This window comes from Nyctereutes procyonoides, unplaced genomic scaffold (assembly GCF_905146905.1).
Source record: "Nyctereutes procyonoides isolate TBG_1078 unplaced genomic scaffold, NYPRO_anot_genome, whole genome shotgun sequence".
Lineage (NCBI taxonomy): Eukaryota > Metazoa > Chordata > Mammalia > Carnivora > Canidae > Nyctereutes > Nyctereutes procyonoides.
The window spans coordinates 26,332,724-26,355,753 of record NW_026575040.1 but is presented as its reverse complement, the minus strand read 5'-3'; the positions used below and the strand labels follow the sequence as shown (position 1 = coordinate 26,355,753).

The 23,030-nt window shown below is 41.5% G+C and overlaps 1 long non-coding RNA gene across 1 annotated transcript; it reads right to left on the bottom strand.

Annotated features, from left to right (window-relative positions):
• Positions 1-6,578: 6,578 nt before the first annotated feature.
• On the bottom strand, positions 6,579-17,414 carry LOC129506389 (uncharacterized). The gene is made up of 6 exons (XR_008663759.1): positions 17,307-17,414; positions 16,815-16,896; positions 16,605-16,701; positions 15,249-15,422; positions 14,674-14,832; positions 6,579-6,751 (listed from the first exon to the last, which is right to left on the bottom strand). It is a non-coding gene; the product is annotated as an uncharacterized LOC129506389 (long non-coding RNA).
• Positions 17,415-23,030: the final 5,616 nt, after the last annotated feature.

The window sequence follows — 23,030 nt, the reverse complement described above, 5'->3', positions numbered from 1 at the left end:
CTTGTCAAATCCTTTCTCTAAGCATGAACAGTGGAATTGTGCATAATGAAGTAATATTTCCCAGTAGCACTGAGAGTGCTTTTTCTGCTTCTCTCCACATTCCAGTTTGTAGTTCTGCATGGACTCGTGAATTAGGTATTCACAACGGTTGCACATGGCAACTGAGGAATGTTTTGCAATATTAAATAATGCATATAGCTTTTAAATATATATATCTATATATCATGCTTGAAGTATGATACTGAGATTTTACATTAGCACCTTGAGGAATATTGAATGCTAGAATTGCAAATTTATTTTGAGAAACATCTAATAAGATTTAGCTAACTGTTCAAAAATTAAAATTAAAATTGTTAGTTTTATTTCTGATTTTATTAAAACATTTTGAAAATATACATAAAAAAATAATTTTAATTTTATATTTTGACTTTGATGTTTATTTATCTTCTTATGAAAATATATTTAAATATATTTAAAATACATCTTGAATACAACTACAGTTTTAATCCTTCAGATGATCACTATGAATAGAACTCAAATTATGTGAAAAATCACATAATTAGGGATTTTTGCTCAAGTTAAGTGAAGAGAATAAATTTAATGGAATAAATATATGGTAATTTATGAATTATGTATGTCTTCATTTTATTCTCATGCAAATGTCACCAACTCGTCAAGAGAGTTCTCAGATGTGTGCATTAATAATTAAATTCAGCCATCTTTGGTATTTTGCCGATTTTCCATCATTAAAAACATAGAGCTTTATATATTTGGTATCGCCATGATGAGGGCACATTTATCAAGGTAGGAAGATAGAACTTATTTTACAGAACAATTTGTTAGCTTGATTTATAATTTTTAAATACTTAGGCATACGGTTTATGGGCCTCCATTCACACTGTTGCTCTGGGCCTCACAAATGTTAGGGTAAGCATGCATTTTAGGTTTCTCTTTGATGATACTGCTGCAATTGGGAGCACCTCCCTTGTATCGGGCCCTGTGCTCTTGGTGCGGTTGGACAGATGCCTAATACCCAGGCCCTGCCCTCGTGAAGCTTAAGATATGGCAAGTGTGGCGGGAGACTGGCACATGATAAAAGTAACCACAACAGGAAAGGGGTGCACAGTAACTGGGTTGACCGGCAAAGGTGTCCCACAGCAGGTGAAACCTGAGTGAGGTTCTAAGGGGCAGAACAGCCTTTACAAGGGGAAAGAACGCATGTGAAGGAAGGAGACACAAAGGCTCTCACAGAATCTCAAGCAGCACATGCCCCAGGAAAGCCATGGCTACCGTAGACCATGCTGAGGCGCCTCATGTGGATTCTCCAGAGATGATGGGAGCCTCTGAAGGTTTTTCAATAAGGGAGTAAAATGAACATACTTGAAGTTATAAAATAACATGAGTGGCGTTCAGTGGAAAATTGATTATGGAGAGAAGAGGTTGGAAGCAGAAAGAACAATTAGGTATGGACAGTAATCCAGAGAAGAGCGGAAGGGCCCAGAAAGAGGATGGACTTAATGATTCTTGGCTAGAGCAAGAGAATATTAAGCGTGGAGCATGACTTGAGTGCTTCTGAATATAGCCTTTGTTTGGGGGTTTCATGAAGAAACAAACTAGGAAACGATGAGGGAAGGCAGGAAAAATGAAAATATATTCCATAATACATTGATTTTTTTTTTTTTGAAGTGTGCTGATGATGGAGACAAATGTTTCCATTTCTGGTAAAGGCTTGAGTGGGCTGAAGTGAGCTGTTCATGTGGGCAAACTTGACTTTTTAGTCACCAAGCAAGACTCTTTAAAAAGAAAGGGATGTAAAACAACCCTCCAGCCCACAGGCCACTTACACGCAGCCACCTCCTCTTGTCTCCTTGACTGCCTCCCAGGCTGCTGGGCCCTACCACTAACAGCAGGTACAGTTCCCCTGAAAAAACGAAATTTAGAGTGCAGTCATGCTACCACTGACATGCCTGTAAGATTAGAACTAGGTGCTGGGGAGGAAAAAGGAATGAAGGAGAGAGAGACAAAGAAGAGGAAGAGAAGGAAAGAAAGGACCACGAGAGGATGAGAGCAGGAAAGTGACAGTGATGACATATCTGGGACACACCATGAAGGTTATTCATTATTTATCTGAAATTCACTTTTCCCTGGGTGCCTCATATTCTATGCAGCAATCCCAAATATATTCCTGACAAAAGGCTGATTAATCATTTTCCGCATATCATCTCATTTAAGCTCTACAAAACTCCTGCCCTTCGTTTCTAGATAAGGAAACTGAGACTCCAAGGCGCAAAAAGACTGTCCCAAATTCACCTCGCTGGTGAGGAATGGAGCCAGGCTAAGACCCCAGGCAGGGCATAGGCCCCGGAACCCTAGAAAAAGAAAGAAAACAAGCAAGGAAAGCAAGTCCCCCTTGGGATATGTTGAAATAATTTAACAGAAGCTTTAGCTCAAAGAAAGCGAAAGCAATTAGCAAGACCCATGGTCTCTGAAGATTGTCAACAACTACCTCATTGTTGGTGAGGAACTTCCTTTGGGGAGCTGTGTTTAAATTGTAATCCCAGATCTTTGACCGAGGAGACCCCTTCTCTACCTCCTGTTGGTGCAGTAAATTAAAAATCTTTCTATATTCTGAGAAGGGAAATGAAGCTTTTCTGGTAAATTTCATAAAAATGTGCCCTGGAGATGAAAAATTGCATTCAAACCACAGCCATCTATGTTAATTATGAGGAAGGATGGTGCGATTAGGGAAAAAAATATGAATTATGAAATATTTCTGGGTGCTGCATGCTGGGAGAGACTCTGATGAACCAGAACATAGGTGTGAGGCTGTGGGGCTGGGCTGCTGCTGGTGGGCAGTGGGCGGGTGGCAGGCAGCCAGCATGCTGAGCTTGGGCGACAAGGCCCCTGAGCACAATTTATGAGGAATAAAGGACAAGCAGTGGTTAGTCTGGAAATAGACAGGCAAGGGAAAATACAACAGTCCCCGGATTACATAAAATGCTATCAGTTATAATTTCTAATGCCTAGAATTCTGTTACTGTGAAGGATGGACCCAGGATGGTAAGTAAAGTTTTATAGGGGTAGGTTTCTACTCTGTATGGAAGATCATCTTCTAGAAACCAGAGTGGTCTAATGGTAGAATGGGTGATCCCTGGAAATAGTTCTATTGTCTTTTTTGCAAGCCTTCAAGCTACATCTGGATGCCAGGCCATCCGGGATGTTACAGGGAAGGTTTCTGAGTTGAGTGAACAGCTTGGCCAGGTACACACTTGTGTATATACACACTTACACAAATATGCCTGTATTTAAGAGATTATGCTCTGATTGCAAATAAAACCCAAAAGAGGTGAAGTTATGTCTCAAGTCTGTCATTTTGGCACTCCAAACTCATAGGGATTTGGCACATTCACAGGTCCCCCAAGGATGATGGTGACAATAATTCTACGACTCTCTATTCCAGACTTTAAATATATCTACTTGCAGATAATACATCATGGGCTCTCTGATATATAATCAAGATTGCCTGCTCACACTCTAATGAAACACACACACACACACACACACTTTTTCTCATCCTTAAAAGAGAAAGAAAGAGCCACCCACGTTTTCACCTTTATGAGAACAATTAGATTTTCTTCCAATCCTAGAAACCTCATTTTTGATCTGAGCATCCCATGACCAAGAAAGGATCCTCTCTCTGCGTGCTTATGGCAAACCACAAAACATCAGCCAACAGGACCACACATGCCTATATTAAATTCTCCTTCCATTAGTGGCGGGATCTATAGCACTCTCCTTGAAGGAAGAAAAAATATTAAAATGCTTCATTTCTTTCCCAGGATATATAAATTAGTATAGTTATTCTCTCAGAATCAAAACATGTTTAGATGGATTCAGGACACTCCATTTGAAATATCCGTTACCCTCAAATCAAATTTTCACTGCCGTTGAGTGGCAAGGGGCGATGCCCTGGGATCAGCGAGCTGCTAAGATTCCTTCTGCTCGAGTGTTTAATTTCATTTTACTTTCCACAAATAAGCATGCTTGGAGCCGCTGCCTTTCCTTCCTCTAGAGTAATCGAAAAATTTAATTCACATTAAGCCAGAGAGGATGGTGTTTCTCCCTAAGGTCACTCAAGGCAAACATTTTAAAGCTCTAACAGCCCATCAGTCAGAGATGCATGCCTCATCCTGTCCTGATGAGGTGCCTCCTGGAGCCAAACAAAGCCTTCTGCCCAGCTCACACCATCCTCCGCACCCCACCCACTCGGCCCCCGGCTGAAGGTCACCCAGAGAGGCCAGTAGGTACATCTCTAGATTCAGTGCCCACTCTGATCCCTAAGATGCCTACTGTATACACCCCAGGCACCCGCTCCATTTGGAGATGCAGGAGTTTCTAGGCTTCATTTCTGCTTAAAAGATTAATGCGTGTGGGGACCAAAAGCCTCTTTGCTGCTGCAATTTGAACTGCAAGCAGCTTACCCAAGAATGAGTATTTCCAGGGCTAGGTTACGCTTCAAATCTTATCATCCCTTCCCTAAAAACTAATAGCATTTTGCACTTATACGATGCCTTTCATCAGCTATAGGTGATACACCACACATTGCTTTAAGTCAGAGATGAGTAAATCATTAATTGATCATAATGCCCCAATAAGCACCTTCAGATTGTCATGCATAAGGATTCAATCAAGCACAATGGCATCTATGCATATTTCTCTTTTATTCAGGTATAAAACGTGTGCAGTGACTTAGAAACAACAAATTTCTCATGAACACAACCAAAACATAGCACCAAAATGACCTGGAACTACAAAGATGGGAGAAATTCTGCTCACGGATCTCAGAACTTTTTATCCGAAAGACTCGCAGAGCTTCCAAGGAAGAAGAAAAAGAGTAAGAAGCACCTGAGTATTCTTACTCAGAAAAACACCTAAGAAGCTAGATTCCCCTTCTGTCAGCATAGAACAGTACTTCTTAGGCGCTTCTCCTTCAAAGGTAATACATATCTTTTTTTTTTTTTTTAATGGAAGAAAGGTAGTGTAGTAAAACAACGTGAGATCTTGCAACAATTCCACCCGATTCAGCTCCTGGATTTTTCTTTATTTCAATTGTGGAGTTAGAATTTCTGCTGCAAAAGGGAATCATGCGGCCACAGGGGTGGAATCAGAGTTATCAGAGGTGAGTCCACCTGGAAGGAGGAGGCTGGAGGAACATTTAGAAATGTCCAGTGTGTGCAGTTATTCCCCCCTGGTCTCATGTCTGGCTCAGATAGAGAGAAGGTGCAAGTAGAATTACAATGCTTTACATTTGAAAACCATCTCTGCCAAATTTGAGTCAAGTAAGGTGACTTTGTTGGTTATCCTCCATCTGAGCCGGATTCATTCTCTACTATTCTCAGTTTGTGTAAGCTTTGCTGCTTCAGGTGGCATCACAACAGTGGTAACAACATAGCAGACACCACAGGCCCTTCCGCATTTCACAGAAATCCCAAATCCCTCCAAATCCCTTCCTCCAAACTTCCCACTGGGCATGGCTGCCATAGGCACCCTTGCCCCCTCCCAGTGGCCACCATGTCCCCATGGTTCCAACTTTGGGCTGGCTCTCCAGAAGCATCAGCTACTGCTCCTCTGCTCCTCTGGGTCTCCTGCCCATCCTCACCCCCTTTTCCATTCTACTCCAGGTTGGGGGCGGGGGGAAGCAGAGCAGGAGATTTCTTCTCCTCGCCCATGGGCAATTCTATTACTGGACTGTAAACACCAGTGCCCTCAATCCTCAGTCTTCAGGACTTGATGGAGACCCTGGATGCTGTCATTTCCTTTGGCTTCTTGTTTACCATGGCCATGTTCACTATCACATCCCCTCTTCTAGAGTTTTGGGGCTGTTGCCTAACCTGGGATTGGACTTTAGACGCTCCAGAATTAAGACCTCTTTATTTGCCAATGACAGAATTCCACATAATTAATTTAAACAAAAATGGAAATTTGCCATATTATATTTAATTTTTAATAGATGATCTCACTAAACCACTCAAAGACACAGAGGAGCCTCAGGAACAGACCAAAACTAGATTGCCTTTATGACTGCTTCCCTGAGTTTTTCCCCTCCATGCTTTCAAATGCATCCTCATTACCCTTTGTCACTGCAGCTCAGCATTCTAGGCCACCCACAGTTCCCTCTGAGGCTGGAATATCTAAGTCCCAGTTCCAGATTCCCAGGGGAACCATGTCTGACCCAGTGTGGGCCCAAATGACATCATATAATATGGTTGTCATGGGAGTCCGCAGAGTGGAGAGACAGTTTCCAGAAAAAGCAGAAACGAAGTAAGAAGCTCCTTAAGTGTATAAAACAGGTCCTCCAGTGTTGGCGTCCAACTGAATTTACGTATTTCAACTCTCTCTCCCAGCTGGTAGAGCTCCTTCTTCACATATCAAATACCATGGCGTGGAGGTCATTGCTACTGGACAGAAGCCAGACACTTGATCAAGGAGAAAAAGACCTTGGCCCAAGAGTCCAGTCAGTGTGGTTCTCATGAAAGAGCCCTACCCCCTTCCCCAATTCTAACAGCTCTTCCCCACCCCTAGATGGCAGTTATTCCATGATGGGCTCACAGCAGGCTGCACAGCACTCTTTGCAGATGGCCCCACAGCACTCAGGGATCAGGCCAGTCTGCTTTGGATGTCGATTCCATCACTAACCAGCTGAGGGTTTTCAGGTCAGCCATCTGCCCTTTGTGAATCTCAGCTTCACCATCTGCAAATGGACACAGTAATACCCATTTCAAAAAGTTGAAATGAGCTAACACGTGCCAGGCAGGTGAAACAGTGCCTGGTAAACTTTCAGTGCTCAGAAGAAGATTCCTTTCTTTACTGTTATTATTATTATTGCTGTCATTAATATTAACCTTCACAATAGAATCTACAAACGCTGTTTTAAAAGAGGCAAATGCAGCGGTTTGGCGCCTGCCTTTGGCCCAGGGCGCGATCCTGGAGACCTGGGATCGAATCCCACATCGGGCTCCCAGTGCATGGAGCCTGCTTCTCCCTCTGCCTATGTCTCTGCCTCTCTCTCTCTCTCTCTGTGAGTATCAAAATAAATAAAAATTAAAAAAAAAATAAAAGAGGCAAATGTCTAAAACTAATATAGCACTCTATGTTAATTAACTGGAATTCAAATAAATTTTAAAAAATAAAATAGGCAAACAATTTTCAGTTGATTTCAGAACTACAGACCCTACACCATGTTCCAAAAATACTCCAAGGCACATTCTAATAAAGCAAATGGCTATAAAGCAAAATGAAAGCAAATGGTAAATTTTAAGGACTTTTTGTCTTGTTGTTTTTTGTTTGTATTCTCTGATACCTGCACAGAATGTCATCTCTTAATCAGAACTGTAAGAATTAAATAAGAAAAAATGCATAAAGGACTAAGGACTGGGCCTAGACATCGAACATGTTTAACATGTGATGGCTGTTGCTTTATTACTATAATTAGCATGATTACGATTACTATTTTATTATTAGTCCCAAGAGGAAAATTGCTTAAATAATTATTGGCAAATCCTTTAAGGTGATCATTTCACTGACTACTGGGCAAAGCCATGAAGTTTCCATTCCTGGTTAAGTTTAAAATTAACATGTATAGATATAGACATAGATATAGATACAGAAGTAGATAGAAATCAATATATAAAAACTCAAAGTAACTTTTAAAAACTATTTTTTAACTCTAAAGAGAATCATTGATTAGCACGGCAAAGAGAAGAATAGCTGCTCTGGGAAGCCGGCAGTGTTTTGGTGGTTATTGCTGGATGCAGCTCCTCCTAAGCTCCACACTGCTCTCTTGCTCAGGCAGCTTCCTAGCTTCTGCTGCAAATAAGTCCCTTAAAACCTCAAGGCAAAATACACAACTTGCCACCGCACCTTGAACAACTTATCTCGGGTGTCAGTGACCTAGATTCCCCATAACACGAAAGGGAGGAATGAATGTTGGCTTCTGAAACCTGGGATGCCTCCCTCTGCTCTGGGCTTCCACCTGGATCTCCAGGCTGATTTGGAATGAGTTCTAAGGTGATTACTGGTTAGGAATTCTGAAAGGGGAGGTAGCTAGTATGAACACCAGTGTAAAAATAATTCCTTCTACAAGGAAAATCTAGGGGCTGGCAGCAGCCATTACAGTTCTTGGCCAGGACCTGCAAAAGATATCTTCTTTAGGCAGGCACGAGGGAAGTGCTGCCTCTCTGGTGCTGCTAGATTTGTTCTCTGTGCTTGGTATTGATATTTCCTTCAGCAGAATAGCAAAGGCATGAGAGCATGAAGGAGAGGTGGGTTCCCTTCCCTCACCACGTGCTCCGAGTGATGAGTCAAAGCAACTCTGAGCCGCTCCTTAACTTCCACATGCTAAGAGAAAGTGAGCTGGGGACTCTCCTCTAGTTAGAGATAGCTGTGAGAACAGGAGCACGCTATGAGGCTCTCTGAGAGACGTGCATTCCCCTACCTCTTATCACTCTGTCTCCAGTCACATACAGCCTGTTCAGGGTGTTAATAACCATATGACAATCATCCACATACAATTTCAGTGTGGATCAAAGCGTACTATATTTAGAGTTGATTTTTCTCCCAAAGCAGAAAGTTGTTGTCTCCTTTATTTCCTTAAGTTTCTCAAGAATTCTGCAAATTGTTAAATGTGTTTATTAAAAGATGTTTTTCACATCAGAGAGACTGATCCATACAAAGCAAAGGTTTGGGCTGGGCAGGTCCAGTGATTCTAGCTCTTTGATGGGGAGAAATTGCTTCTGTGCAAGAACTAATACCCACCTGGTTTCAAACCTCAGCCGCTAGCAAATATGTCATAGCAAAAGACATTTTCTGTTTCTCTGACAGATTGGCCCAGGGCTGAAATTTAATCTAATATATCAAAAGTGGTAGGTGGGAGGGGGAGAGAAAGGCAGAGAAACACTGACTCCCCAGATTTTTATAGTAGCTTGAGACACTACTGTGTGGGTATTGGTTGATACCAACGGTGTTGATAAGCCGTAAAAGTAAACACTGAAAGATGAAACAATAAAGAACTTACACAAATCTCTACATCTGTATTTTTTAAATGATAAGATATTCACACCAAAAGATGTGGATGTTCGCATGCAAAAAAAAAAAAAAGAATCTACACAGACTTTACATTCTTCACAACAATTAACTCAAAATAGATCACAGATCTAAATGTAAAATGCAAAACTATGAAACTCTTAGAAGATAGAGGAGAAAATCTAGACGACCTTGAGTATGACAATGACTTTTTAGATACAACACCAGAAGCACAATCCGTAAAAGAAATAATTGATGAACTGGACGTCATTAAAATTTTAAACTTCTGCTCTGGAAAAGACACTGTGAAGAGAATGAGAAAGAAAGCCACAGACTGGGAAAAAATATTTGCAAAAGACATATCCAATAAAGCACTGGTATCCAAAATATACAAAGAACTCTTTAAACTCAACAATAAGAAAACAAAAAATCCAATTGAAAAAATAGGCAAAAGTACTAAACAGACACTTCACCAGAAAAGGTATACAGATGGCAAATAACATATGAAGAGATGTTCCACATCCTATGGCATCAGGGAAATGCAAATTAAGCAACAATAAGTTAGCTCCACACTCTAAAATCCAGAACACAAGCAGCAGTAGATGCTGGTGGGAATGCAAAAATGGTACCGCCTCAGTGGGACAGTTTCTTACAAAACAAAACATTTATCTAAATGAATTGAAAACATAAGTTTTCAATTTTGTCCACACAAAACCTGCACATGATGGTTTAGAGCAGCTTTATTCATAATTGCCAAAACTTGGAAGCAACCTAGAGGTCCTTCAGTAAGTGAATGGATAAATAAACTGTGAGACATCCTGACAATGGAATTTTATTTATCACTATAAAGAAATGAGCTATCAAGCCATGAAAAGACATGAAGGAACCTTAACTGCATGATACTAAGTGAAAGAAGCTGATCTGAAAAGGCTACACGCTGTATGATTCCAACTATATGACATTCTGAAAAAGGCAAAACTATGGAAACTATAAAAAGATCAGTGGACACCAGTGGTTAGGGAGAAGGGAGGTATGAATAGATGGAGCAGAGAAGATTTTTAGGGCAGTGAAACTATTCTGTATGATTCTGTAAAACTGGATGCATATCATTACATTGTCCAAACCCTTAGAATGCACAACACCAGGAATTAATCTGAGATAAACTATGGTCTTTGGGTGATTATGGTGCATCGATGCCGGCAAGTCTGTTATAACAAACATCCCACTCTCCCGTGGGATGTTGATGACAGGGGAGGCTATGCATGTGTGGGGACAGGAGGCACATGGGAATCTCTGTATGTTTTTCTCACTTCTGCTGTGAAGCTAATACTGTGAACTCCATTCAAAAGGGAAAAAAAGATGATGTGACATTATGATGAAGTCCCCTTCCATAGGAGGGACAAAGAAAGATGTAAAAAAGTGGAAGACTCACCAGTCAGATTTTAAAATGCAACTTGTTGCTGTTACAGAGCTGTAATATCACAAACCCATTGCACAAACCCTTGTATTTTTTGGTTGGCCCCATGTTGCCATTTCTTCATTGTTCCTTTTTCTTTCTGCTCTTGCCTATTCTCTCTTTGCTTCATTTTCCGGTTTGTACTTGTTTCCTGCTGAGGGGACACATCTGCATTCCAAATCCCCACAACCTTTCTAGTTGGCTGCCCTTCAGGCCCTGATTTCTGGACTCTACACCCCTCTTACCATACTATAATTAGGAAGCTTAGTCATTTTTCTCTGACTCTGAGGCAGGCACCCCACCACTTGGATAGGGTGGAATGACACCAGAGCCAGCATCCTTACTAAAGCCAGGAAACATTCTTTACATACACACAAATCATCAGAGAGCATTCCAGAAAAAAAAAATAGCAATTTTCGAAAAGAATATCTACCCTGCACTTGTCTTTAAATATGGCTACCATCCATAGATTGATTTCCCTAATTAATTGTGTAAATCTTATTGAGGCACTGAGGACATGGTTGCTAACCTCAGGGAGTAGAGGACTGTCTTTTAAGATAGACTTACATGCAGATAATTACAGTCTGATGTGCTTAGTTCAACTTTGGAGGATTATTCAGAGAAGGATGATTATGGAGAACATAATCGACATTGCACAGAAGCAATAAAAAAAGAGAGAAAGGCTTCCCAGAGGAGGGGACATTGAAGAGAAATCTAAAAGGAAACACAAGTATTTTCCAGGCCACTGGGGCAGGGCAAATACAGTTCAGCTGAGAATACAGCCAAGGTTCCAAAGCAAGAAAGCACATGCAGTGCTAGGAAAGGTACCAGTATTTCTGAAGCAAGGAGGCAGGAGAGAGGGTGGCAGAGGATGAGGCTGAGTAGGGAGGGGTCAGATAAGGAAAGGCCTTTGAGTCATGCTAAGGGAATTGGCCATCACTCTGGAAGAAGCCTTTCAAGGATGTAAGCAGGAGGTTCCACATAAGCAACTAGAGGAAGGGACACTAGGAGGCCACCTCAAAAAGCCAAACAAGGGACAAGTGAACAGCAGCAAGTGAGGGAAAGCAAGAAGCTAAGACACACCAAGGAATCTGGCTCAAAGGGCTAATTATGTGGCTGAGATTTTCACTAAGATCTAGACTACAGGGGCAGAGAGAATGTGGACTTCATAAGGAGATGAGAGATGCCCATTGCTGGCATAGGGACATATTCACTAGATGAAGGAGTAGGTGTTGAATGAGTGAAATGTCAAGAGTAACAGTTTGGTTAAAAACACTGCTCCTCTGTAGTGTTGTGTCTGTATGGCCTGAATGTAGGAACAACCCAATCTGCAGAATCAATAGACTGATAGCCAACCACCAATGTTATATCTCAATCCCAGGTACCGTCGTTATCTCAGAACTCAACCTCTTCTCCCTCTCCACTATCAAAAGTCATGGCCTCATCCTCAGCTTGAGCAGGAGGCCATAACCACTGCAGCTCACAGGACTCCACGTCAGGTCTGAGAACCATGTGCAAGAAGTGCCTTCTCTCTCTCAGGGCCTCACTTTTATTAAAGAAACAATAATGCCCACCTATCCCACTGCATACCCTCACTTTAGGGGCATCTTGAGGAGGTTAAGTTATCTTATACAGTTGGCCACATCGTGTGCTGTAAAAGTAACTGTGTTGATAAAAGCCCACTTATGAGATACTACCCCCTAAGAACTTAGCCTTATATTCCAAATGAGGTTGGTGAAACTCATTCCTTAATGTCTTTTTCTTGCTAGGAGTGCATAATCTCAGCTTTTCTCTCCAAACCGCTTCTGTATATGCCACGATGGCCAATACTTAAGGTTGCTGTTGTTATAAATTGGTAACAATTGTTGAGCACTTGTTGCTCGGCAAGCACTACGTTGGCATACCTTATTTCATACCACCCTTACAACAGCATCACAGCAACATTAAATATCTCCACCTTTCAATTGAGGAAATGGAACCTCCAAACTGTTAAGTAAAATGCTGATGGTCCCACACAACGTAAATAGAGCAGCCCGGATTTACACCAGGTTGTCTAAATCTCCCAGCCGTGAAGCTACAGTTGAGTCAAATGGGGAATCACTATTTCAGAACTGCCCAAGGAAAAGAATGTCACTTCACTGGGGAAAGCCTAAAGGTATGTGCTAAGTTGTCCTATTCCCTGCAGCTGCCTGAAGTCTCCCTGCTTAGAAATGCATAGAACATTGAAGCAGAGAGGCAGAGTTTCAAAGAGCCTTCAGATGTGCCATGTACCTTTTAGACAAGTGCAGTTTTTACTTTTAATACGATAACAAGGACCCCTTCACCTAGAACTTTCTCCAGGGCTCACATTTCAAAGTGTGTGCATGCATGCATGTGAGCATGTTGTATGTGTGTGTGTGTGTGTGCACGTGCTCACATGGGTACACCCACATGATGCAATACCACTCCCAAGTTTTTATCTGCAATGAGCTGCCATTAAATGCAAGCTGACAGGAGAGGAAAGGAGGCATAATCACTAGCTATCTACGCAATTTTTAAACTGCTCAAATGGGGCCATCATCTGAACTGAGATTAATCCTGGCACCCAAAAGCTACAAAGGAAAGTTTCTTTCCTCAGGAGACACCTTAATCGAGACCCTGACCAATGTCAGATAGAAATCTCCCCAGAATATTAGAAAACCATTGCAGTGTGAAGCCTTGATTTGGCCAAATGCAGGGCCCCTCTATTCCCAGCCCCCATTTTGAAAACTGGCATTTGTCTTCTGATTTTCTTTCCCTTTCAATTTGTTTTCCTGTCAAAGGGATCTCTCCCCCTTCTCCTACTCTACAGCACCACCTGATTGAATTCCGTTCAGGGCTCCTGGTGGTCCTGTTCTCCATGCCGACTTGATGGAGCCCTTTTGCCTGTTTCATACCATCCATCTCTCTGGGCAACTGAAATTGTGCTGCAAAATGTAGCGCTACTTCGTGGGACCTCATTAACACCAGCTCCAAGGGAATGGACTTCAACAGAGGAGGCATTAAGCATCTAAACAGCACACTGAGACAGCAAAGACTTCAAGAGCATGGCAGACAAGTGATGGAAATCGAGTCACTGATATAAAAAGCTGGGCGGTACACAGAGGGCCAAGGGAAGCTTTTCAATTTATATTTCACGTTGATATCACATTGGTTCCCACACAGCAAGGATAGGTGCTGAAAACAGAGAGATGGCAGAGAGTTTGTGTGCCTCCTGAGGTCCCTCGGTTCACCTGAACTTAAGCCAAAAATAATATCATAAAACTAATTTAGCCATCACACCAATAGGGCTCCTCAGCCATGAGGCAGACTGGATAATTATATGTTTCCTGCAATTTCTGACACTCGGCTAGTTTCAGCAAATGGCACTTCTAAATATATACTGCTTTGTCACAGCTACCTGTCTACCTCAGTTTTTCTTCAAGGAAAAGAAGCAGAACAGAAAGTTAATTATGAAGATGGGGAATCCAAGTCATTTCAGTCTAATTGAATTAATAGACCCCAAAGTCAAATGCCCTTGGTGATCAAGGACACAAGATAATCAAGCCACAGGCTCTTAAAGTCCATGCAGGCAGTAGCAGAGCAGTTGCTTTACCCCTGGAACTACCCCTGGAGATTGGACTGAAGATCCCCTGCAGTTCTGTCCTGTGTGATCATTGGTGCTGTGTCAGCCACTACCTTGTCCTATCCAATTGTTTGTGTTTCTCTATTATTTGTATGAAGCCAGAAACATTTCCCCAACCTTTTTTGTTGCCTGTCCATTGGTTCCCCTGAGTCCTTATGGAAAAATACCCAATTTTCTCAAGTGTCTTCCAAAATAAATTTTGATTTACACATCTATTCACACACACCACAAACAACTAACAGAAGCCAACAGTTCTCATTTGGCAGAAGGTGATGTGGCTAAGATATGGGCAGGGCTAAACCTTGGATGCCAAAGTCTCTGGCCAGTCTCAGGTCTTCCCTACTCAACGATGGATGACCAGCAGAGTTTGCCCCACCTTCCACACTAAACAAAAGTAGGTTACACAGAACCACAGAGGAAAACAAACAATGGGAGTATTTAACATTATTTTCCTGTCCAATGACCTAAGTAGAAAAAAATGTGTGAGGGGCACCTGGGTGGCTCAGTGGTTGAGCATCTGCCTTTGGCTCAGGTCGTGATCCTGGGTCCTGGGATTGAGGTCCGCATTGGGCTCCGCATGAGAGGCCTGCTTCTCCCTCTGCCTGTGTCTCTGCCTCTCTCTGTGTGTCTTTCATGAATAAATAAATAAAATCTTTAAAAAAAGAAAAAAATGTGTGATGAACTATGCTTCTAAATTATAGGTGACCCATAAATGACATTAACTGAGAACTAATATGCTAACTGCTGTTCTAGGGTGCTAATTTCTTTTTTTTTTAATAAATTAATTTTTATTGGTGTTCAATTTACCAACATACAGAATAACACCCAGTGCTCATCCCGTCAAGTGTCCCCCTCCGTGCCCGTCACCCATTCACTCCCACCCCCCGCCCTCCTCCCCTTCCACCACCCCTAGTTCATTTCCCAGAGTTAGAAGTCTTTATGTTCTGTCTCCCTTTCTGATATCTCCCACACATTTCTTCTCCCTTCCCTTATATTCCCCTTCACTATTATTCATATTCCCCAAATGAATGAGAACATACAATGTTTGTCCTTCTCTGATTAACTTACTTCACTCAGCATAATATCCTCCAGTTCCATCCACGTTGAAGCAAATGGTGGGTATTTGTCGTTTCTAATGGCTGAGTAATATTCCATTGTATACATAAACCACATCTTCTTTATCCATTCATCTTTCGATGGTAGGGTGCTAATTTCTTAATTCATTAATCCATTGCAGCAACTCTATGAAGAAGGAAATGGTATTAGCCCCATTGTGTAGTTGGGAAAACTAAGATACAGAGAAGTTAAACTGACTGAGGTCAAACAGCTGGTGAATGGAAGAGGCAGGATTTGAACCTCAACATTCAGATGTCAAGACCTGTATACTTACCACTGCTACTGTGAAGACTTATTATTATGCCCTTAGGAAACAATGATTAAAAAACACAATATAATGTGGAAACATCCCCAGGAGTGCATAAGGCCTGTCTATATCCGGAATGTGTGTGTTGCTCTTCAGGTTTCTGTATATTAATTAGGGAAAGAAGAGTAATGAGCACAGCTACAGCAAGCAGAGGCAGAATGGCTCTGGGTCCAGGCTGAAAGAGGACTTTGGAGAAGAAGAGTTACTTGAGGAGAAACACTTGGAAGAATAAGGATCTAGGACAGTGGAACCAGCCTACAGTGGTGTAAAGTCATATAGTAATCACAGAACATATGGTGGGGTGAAGATTTAAGTTTGAATCCTGGCTCATGCATGGACTAGTTATACAAGCTTACGTTTTTGGTTTTATTGCTATGTCACACACCATCCTAAAACTTCATAATATCAATGATGTTTACACTGCTTGTGAATCTGCAATTAGGTCAGGACTTAGCAGGATCAGCTTGTCTCTGCTATGCCACCATAAACTGGGGTTGCTTGACTTTGGGGGCTGGAATCATTGGAAGGCTTAGCACTTGGTGTAGGTTGTTGGCTGGGATCTTAGCCAGAGCTATTGGACAGAATGTCCACATGTGACCTCTCCACATACCCTGAGCTTCCTCACAATATGGTTATGCGCTCTGGTGGTAAATATTCCTAAAGAAAGAGAAAGAGCTAGATATAACAATGTCACCTTTTATTAAAACAACCTGAGAAGTCATGTAGCATCACCTCCACAACATTCTACCTCTTGAGGCAATCACAAAATCCTGCCAAGTTTATAGGGGAGAAAAAAATGGACTTCCCCTCTGGGTAGGAGAAAGGCAAGACTCTGGATGAGCCACGCAACAGGAAATATTGCTAAGACCATCTTTTGAAACTATAATCTGCCAAAGTCACTTGATTCTTTTGAGCCTCAGTTTCTTTATCCAAAGACTTAGTATAACAACATTTCACAGAGTTCTCATAAAGACTATAGATAATGGAGGTTATATGCTTACATGCAGTAGATGTTCAATACCAATTTCAGTCCAGGATGGAGGTTGAATGTGGGACAACAGAAATGATCTCTTCCTCCTTAGATAGCTGTTGATTCACCTGTACCAGGACAAGGAACAAAGCTTGTTAGAAATAGAATAAGACTAAATACCAAACCATACATCCTTCAGGCTCTTCCTAATTATTCGGGGAACATCTCACAAGGATCTTACCTTCAGGAGGTATCAGCTCAGTTCTGGAATGAAGACAGTTCCTTGCTCCCATTAGTAGTGTATTGATGTCAGGGCCTTTAGGCTGAATATAAACAATAAGTAACTAAATATGACTAGTTAAATAATGGGATTTAGAAGGAATCTTGATCTCATTTTTGGGTGTTTACTAATGTGAGGAGGAAAACTCTTTACAAAATGTTCTGACAGAAGGACAAGCTTCTGGTATTATTCCTAGAATCCAAAATTCTCCCTAAATAAGTTTTGAGCCTGGGATATTCATAATGGTTCACAGTAAACCAGTTTAAAATATTTAAAATATAAAAATGTGATCAGATTCACAATTTTCAAATGAGACAATCCATGGATTTTTAGACAAGTCCACAGTCTTTGGGGGTAACCCCATGAGTTACCAGTAGGGTGCTGAGGCAGTCCTAGACAAGGCCTCCCAAATGATTCAGTGGATGTGACAAAGCTACACTTCGGGGAAATTACCTCATTTTTAGCCCAAGTCCATGGTGCAGTTTCAGGGGAGGCTCCCTCTGTGGAGCAGCAGTTTGATCACTGATTCCAACTTCCCACTCCTTCTACAAGGATTGAGGAAGAAAAGCAAAACAAATGGGTTAAAATGCACTCTGTCTCAAGATACTATTTGTGAGGGGCCCCCCACAAAGAAGTTCTTCAAAAGGAAGAGATGAAAGAGGGTCCAGCTTTCTGCTGGCATTTGAGCTGGCATTTGCAGCATTACCGTATGACTTTGAGCAGGCCTGAGAAGCTCTTTGATTGCCAAAGAACAGTTGCACCTCTGTCAGAGCGGCCCTCATGACTCATGTGGCTCAGCAGCAAAGGAGGGATAAGAGCAGATGTGAGGGGGAAGATCACAGCAGAGGGAAAATAACTTGAATACAAACCAAAAGGCAAGGGGCGGGGGTTATGGGAGAACACAAAAGAAGGAGGAACGGGAAGAAAAGAGGAAAAGAAAGAAGGATTTGCTATACTATGGCAGACCACCTGTTGTCTTTAGAGACAACAGCACACCCAGGAGGGAATGAATTGTTCCTTCTTGATCATGAAATCGAACACTAATGCCCAGAAAATGTCTCAGTGGCAGCACACGCCTACTTTCTCTGTTGACTTCACACAGGAGAAGCTTGATCTATGTTGGAGAGCGTGGAGAACTTATGAACGTGTTTTTCTTTAAAATATCAACACTTTAATGGCACCTACTGTGTGCCAGGTATTCTGTTAAACTCTTTTTAATCTTCTCAACAATCTAAGAGACAAATAAGGAAACTGACATCCTTGTCTCTTTCAGGTAATCCTGGTTCTCACCACCTTCATCCCACACCACCACATTAGCAATTATTATTTTTTTAGCATTCACTGTATATCAGGTGGTTCTTACATCATCTTACATACTTCGTCCCATCAGTCCTTTCACCAACTTTATGATATGGGCACTATTTTTATTTCCATTTTTCAATGGAATGTAAATATCATTTTATAATGACTTAGAAAGGTTATCATACATAAAGTGACAAAGCTATCGAGTGGCAGATCCAAGGAAAAGACCCAGTTCAGCCTATCCTCAAAGCCAGGGCCCAAACCAGCATGACACACTCATTAGGCAATAAACACTCCTTGCTATTTCTCATGCATTAAGCATTGTGAGACACTCTGCTCCCAAGGAATTCACTCAGAACCATCATGTTCCGTGCTATTTCCACTCTCTGGTGGGCGCCTTACAAGGAGCCAGGCGCTGAGTCATAGAACAGTAGAGCTTCCCCTCACCACTCCACCCCCATCATACCCACACAGAAATCAAGGTCCGTGGTGTCAAAATCAGGATTCAAATCTTATGACTTCAGTCTACCACCCTCTTTCAGGAAATCCCTGGCTCAGAAAAATGGGTCTATATTAATCATGTCAAATTTTGCTGGATGAGTTTCCATCTTAACCAGACAACAAAGCACAGGACACAGGACTAGAATGTAAATTTCACATCCACTTTCATTGTTATCATGATCAGACACCTTCTTCTGTCCCATTTTCTGAGTAGTGTGAAAAGAGAGTCTGATTTTTTCCTCTATGGACAAGCTTCATGTTCTGAAATGCCTTCTGCAAACTCCAGAAATGGGCTTAATTTCATTAAAATTAATTCAGAATTGTCATAAAAATCTACTTCAAAATGTTTGTTACTTATTTCATTCTGAGGTAACAGACAACCAAAAAGCAAATCCAAGATGAAAGATGAATTTTTTTTAATAGCAGTCCCAAGTTTGGTCATGATCAATTGACAGTTCCCCTGAAATTGTATTCATTTGTTTATTAAAAACAAAACAAAATATTTACTTTGTAATATTTAGATCCTGTGTAGTGACAGGCAGCAAGAGACACACAAGGACAAGATGGGTTTCTGGCCCCAAAGGAGCTCCCTATATCACAGAGGGGACTGGCATGTCTACAAAGGAAATCCAACAGAGCATCCTTATAGCCAGTTAATCAAAGACCTTTACACAGAGAAACCCTAAGAACAGGGATGTGAACAAAGATGGAGTTCAAAGATCTCTTTCTAATTCCATCAGCTGGATAATAATCAAATGACCATTTACCAAAATGAGTTGAAATTGCAGAATCCCCTGATCTGTCTTCAGAATTAATGCTCAGATAATGAATGCCCAGTTCCTTCAGATGTTTAATTACTGAAGGGCCTTACTCTCAAAAGAGAGGCTATACAAACTCAGGAAGTGACATGGAATCTTAATGAGATGTGATCTTGAGAGGTCATATAATTAAGGCTCCATCTTCAGGCAAGACTCTTATTTTTAAAAACCTCAGGGAGAGAAACTTGACAACCTTCCTGTTGACAGTTTTGACAACCCTCAGATGGGTCCGCAGTGGTAGCTTTTAGAGTATGTCCTCCCGTCATGGCCTCCAGGGTCCTTTGCAGAGACTTGACAAGAGTGAGGCCTGTGTTTACCCTGCATCTGGAGCTGAGGTTCTTGGTCCCTTTGGTTCTGGAGGATGATCTGACCCAGCAACTGGAGGAACTGGAGACTGTGGGGCCAAAGGCAAGGTAGAGGGTACATTGTATGTGTCCCATGGGGAAGGGGAAATGGAGCTGGGCCCTGGGGCTCATGATAGTAGCTGAATCTTAACATTTAATAATAACTCACATCCGGATAAAGCTTTCACATTTACAAAGTTCTTTGACGTACACCATCATTTGGTTTCACAACAGCCTTATGATACAGATTGGTATCTCATTTCACTGAATAGAAAATGAGACAGGATTTAAGGTAGATAAATATGAGTCTACCATTACTACTCTACTACTGTTCCTGATAATAGTAGTAGTAGCAATAGTAGTAGTAGTAGTAGTAGTAGTATTAATTGCAAACATACATATGTTCCAGCCACTTTGCATGGAATATTTCATCTAATCTTCATAATGGCCTGGCAAGGTAATAATAATTTCTAAAATGCCCATTTTACAGAAGGTGAAACTAGGATCTTAAAATATTAGGTCTCACACTTAACAAGTGGTAATAGAATTCGAATCTAGGTAATTTGACATCTAAGACCATGTTCTTGCTATATCAATTAGCATTTTTTAAAATAACCATTTCTATGAGGAAGAGGATTCAAAACTCTGTTAAACCCTTGACCAAGTATTCCTGACATGCATTCTAACCAACCTCAACAGTGAAAAACCCCACATCTCCCAGTTCCTGGATAATGCCATCTCTACCCACCTGGTGAGCCCCCACTTGCCCTCTGGAATTCTATTATTCTTACTTTCTTATGCACTAGCAATTGGCTAGGTCAATAATGTCCCTCCCCATAAGCAGGATACAAAGATTTGAACTGAAAGCATAGGCTGCAATTCTCTTGCCTTGAGCAACAGGCAAGAGCCTCAAAGAATAATACAAGACCATTGGTAATCTTCTTTCCAAAACACTTTCCCACCTAAGATTCCTTTAAATGTTGAGTTTTGTAGAGGATATGCCTATTGAGACATGGAAAGGATAAACATTTGCCCAAAGTCACAAAGAAATTAGAGGCAAAGCAGGGACTTAACTCCAGTCTCCTGGCCCATTGACTCTGCAACATACTGGCCAACAGGTCAATTCAACAAGCACTCGGGGTGCTATGATCTCAGTGTTGTATTCAGTTACCCAAGGCTCACAAGGAGATCCATTTATTTATTCAAGAAACTCTTCCTGAGTACCTAGAAGGTGCGAGGGACTGCTGGCGCCACTAGAGGTATAAAGGAGACAAAGCCGTGCTGCTGCTTTCCTGAAGCTAGCATACTGGTGAGGGAAGAGAGACAACAAACATATAAACAAGAAAATAAATGTATACCCAATGCTAGAAGTGCAGGGAGAAAAGCAAAGCAGTGTGATAGGGATAGATGGTGATAGGGAGTATGAAAGTGGGGGTTACCACTTTATATGGGGTGATGGCTTGAATATAGGCTGAGACCTTGGGAAGTGAGGGATGAGCCATGCAGATCTACAGAGGAGCATCCCAGGTAAAGAGAGGAATGAGTGCAAGAGGCTGGAGGCAGGTGTGTGCTGGCATCTCTAACCAGCAGCAGAAAGGCTACTGTGATGGGAGTAAAGTGAGAAGGGAAAATATTTGTAGAAGATGAAATTAGTTAGAGAGGCCAGACCAGGTGGAGCCTTGCTGGCTCTTGCACAGACCTAGCCTTTACTCTGCATAACCTGAATAGCCAAAGGATGGTGAAACAGAAAACGACATGGCCTAATTGATACCCTAAGTCCTGGCTCTAGAGAGTCAACAGGTGGCTGATGGCCTGCCATTCAATTATCTCCTTCTCCCCCATCCAAATCCAAACTCCTCATTTCCTGCAGTATAGGCTATCCTGGATTCCCTAATCAAGTCCTGGCTCCAGGACATGATGGAGAAAGAAAAAAATCAATTCTATTTCTAACCTGAACAACTCTGGCTCCTAATTATAAGAACCAAAACTGGATACGATATTCTAGTCATGGCTTTACTATTCTTTAGAATTTCTAAGTATATCTGATATTGTGCTTTTCCTTTTTGGCAAAAACACTAGATTACAGTCTCATGCCTTGTTTGTTCATTATTTACCTTTAGCTCTTTTTTTATATAGTCACAATGGAGTGACCCATCTTGTATTTGCAGCCTGTCCCTATTAAAGTTTATTGTTCATTTATGACCACTTATACAACTAGCCAAGGTCTTGGTCTAAGTTGACTGATTTCTAGAACCATATCTGCAACCCCTAGCCTGGAGTCATCTGTGAAGTCTGTGGGTATGTGGACCTAATAAAGCAGCATAATTTTTAAAAACTGTATGGTAGATTAAAGATGACCACAAATTCTTTCCTCTTCCTTTCAGTGAGAGGTGAGTTTACTTCTCTTTTCCCTTGAATCTGGGCTGGCCCAGTGTCTCATTTTGTCCAATAGAATGCATGGAATACACCAGAAGTAATTTTCTGGGATTTCAAGCCCAAGCCTTAAACAAACTGTCAGCATCAGCTTTTTTTTTTTTTTTTTTTTTTTCTGAGTTGGCTATAAAGATAGTAGAGAGAATTGGGCTGGATTACTGAATTAGGAGAGATCACATGGAGAGAACTCATAGAGGACAAGAGACCATCCTGGACATTTCAGTCTCACTAGAGACCCTACCTGAATGCAGCCATGTAAGTGACCTCAATCTGACCATGTAGAACAGAAGAACCACCTAGCTGATCCCAGTCAACCCACAGAATTGTGAAAAACAACCAGTTGTTGTTGTTTGCTTTTCTAAGTCACTTAGCTTGGGTGCCATTTGTTACACAGCAATAGAAAGCTGAAAAATTATCTTCAACTTTGGTGTTCCTAAAAGGAAGCATAGTGGGAAGGAAAGGAGAGAGAAGAAGCTGGCTGGCCTGGAATTTGCACTGTGATTTGGTTCCTAATTATTTTTTTCTTTTGTAAATCATGAAGCTATTACCAGTTGTTTCCTAACATTGGTCTTCAGACCAGTACTGACTACACAGAACTATCTGGGAAATTTGATGCAATTACAATTTCTGAAACTTCCCTGGCAATTTGATTCAGAAGGTCTTGGATGGTGCCCAGAAATCCGCATTCTTACAAGTGATTCTGATGAGCATCCATAATTAGCAATCTTGTCTCTAACTGAACTACTTGAGGTTGGAAGTAGGTTTATCTGTCTATCCAA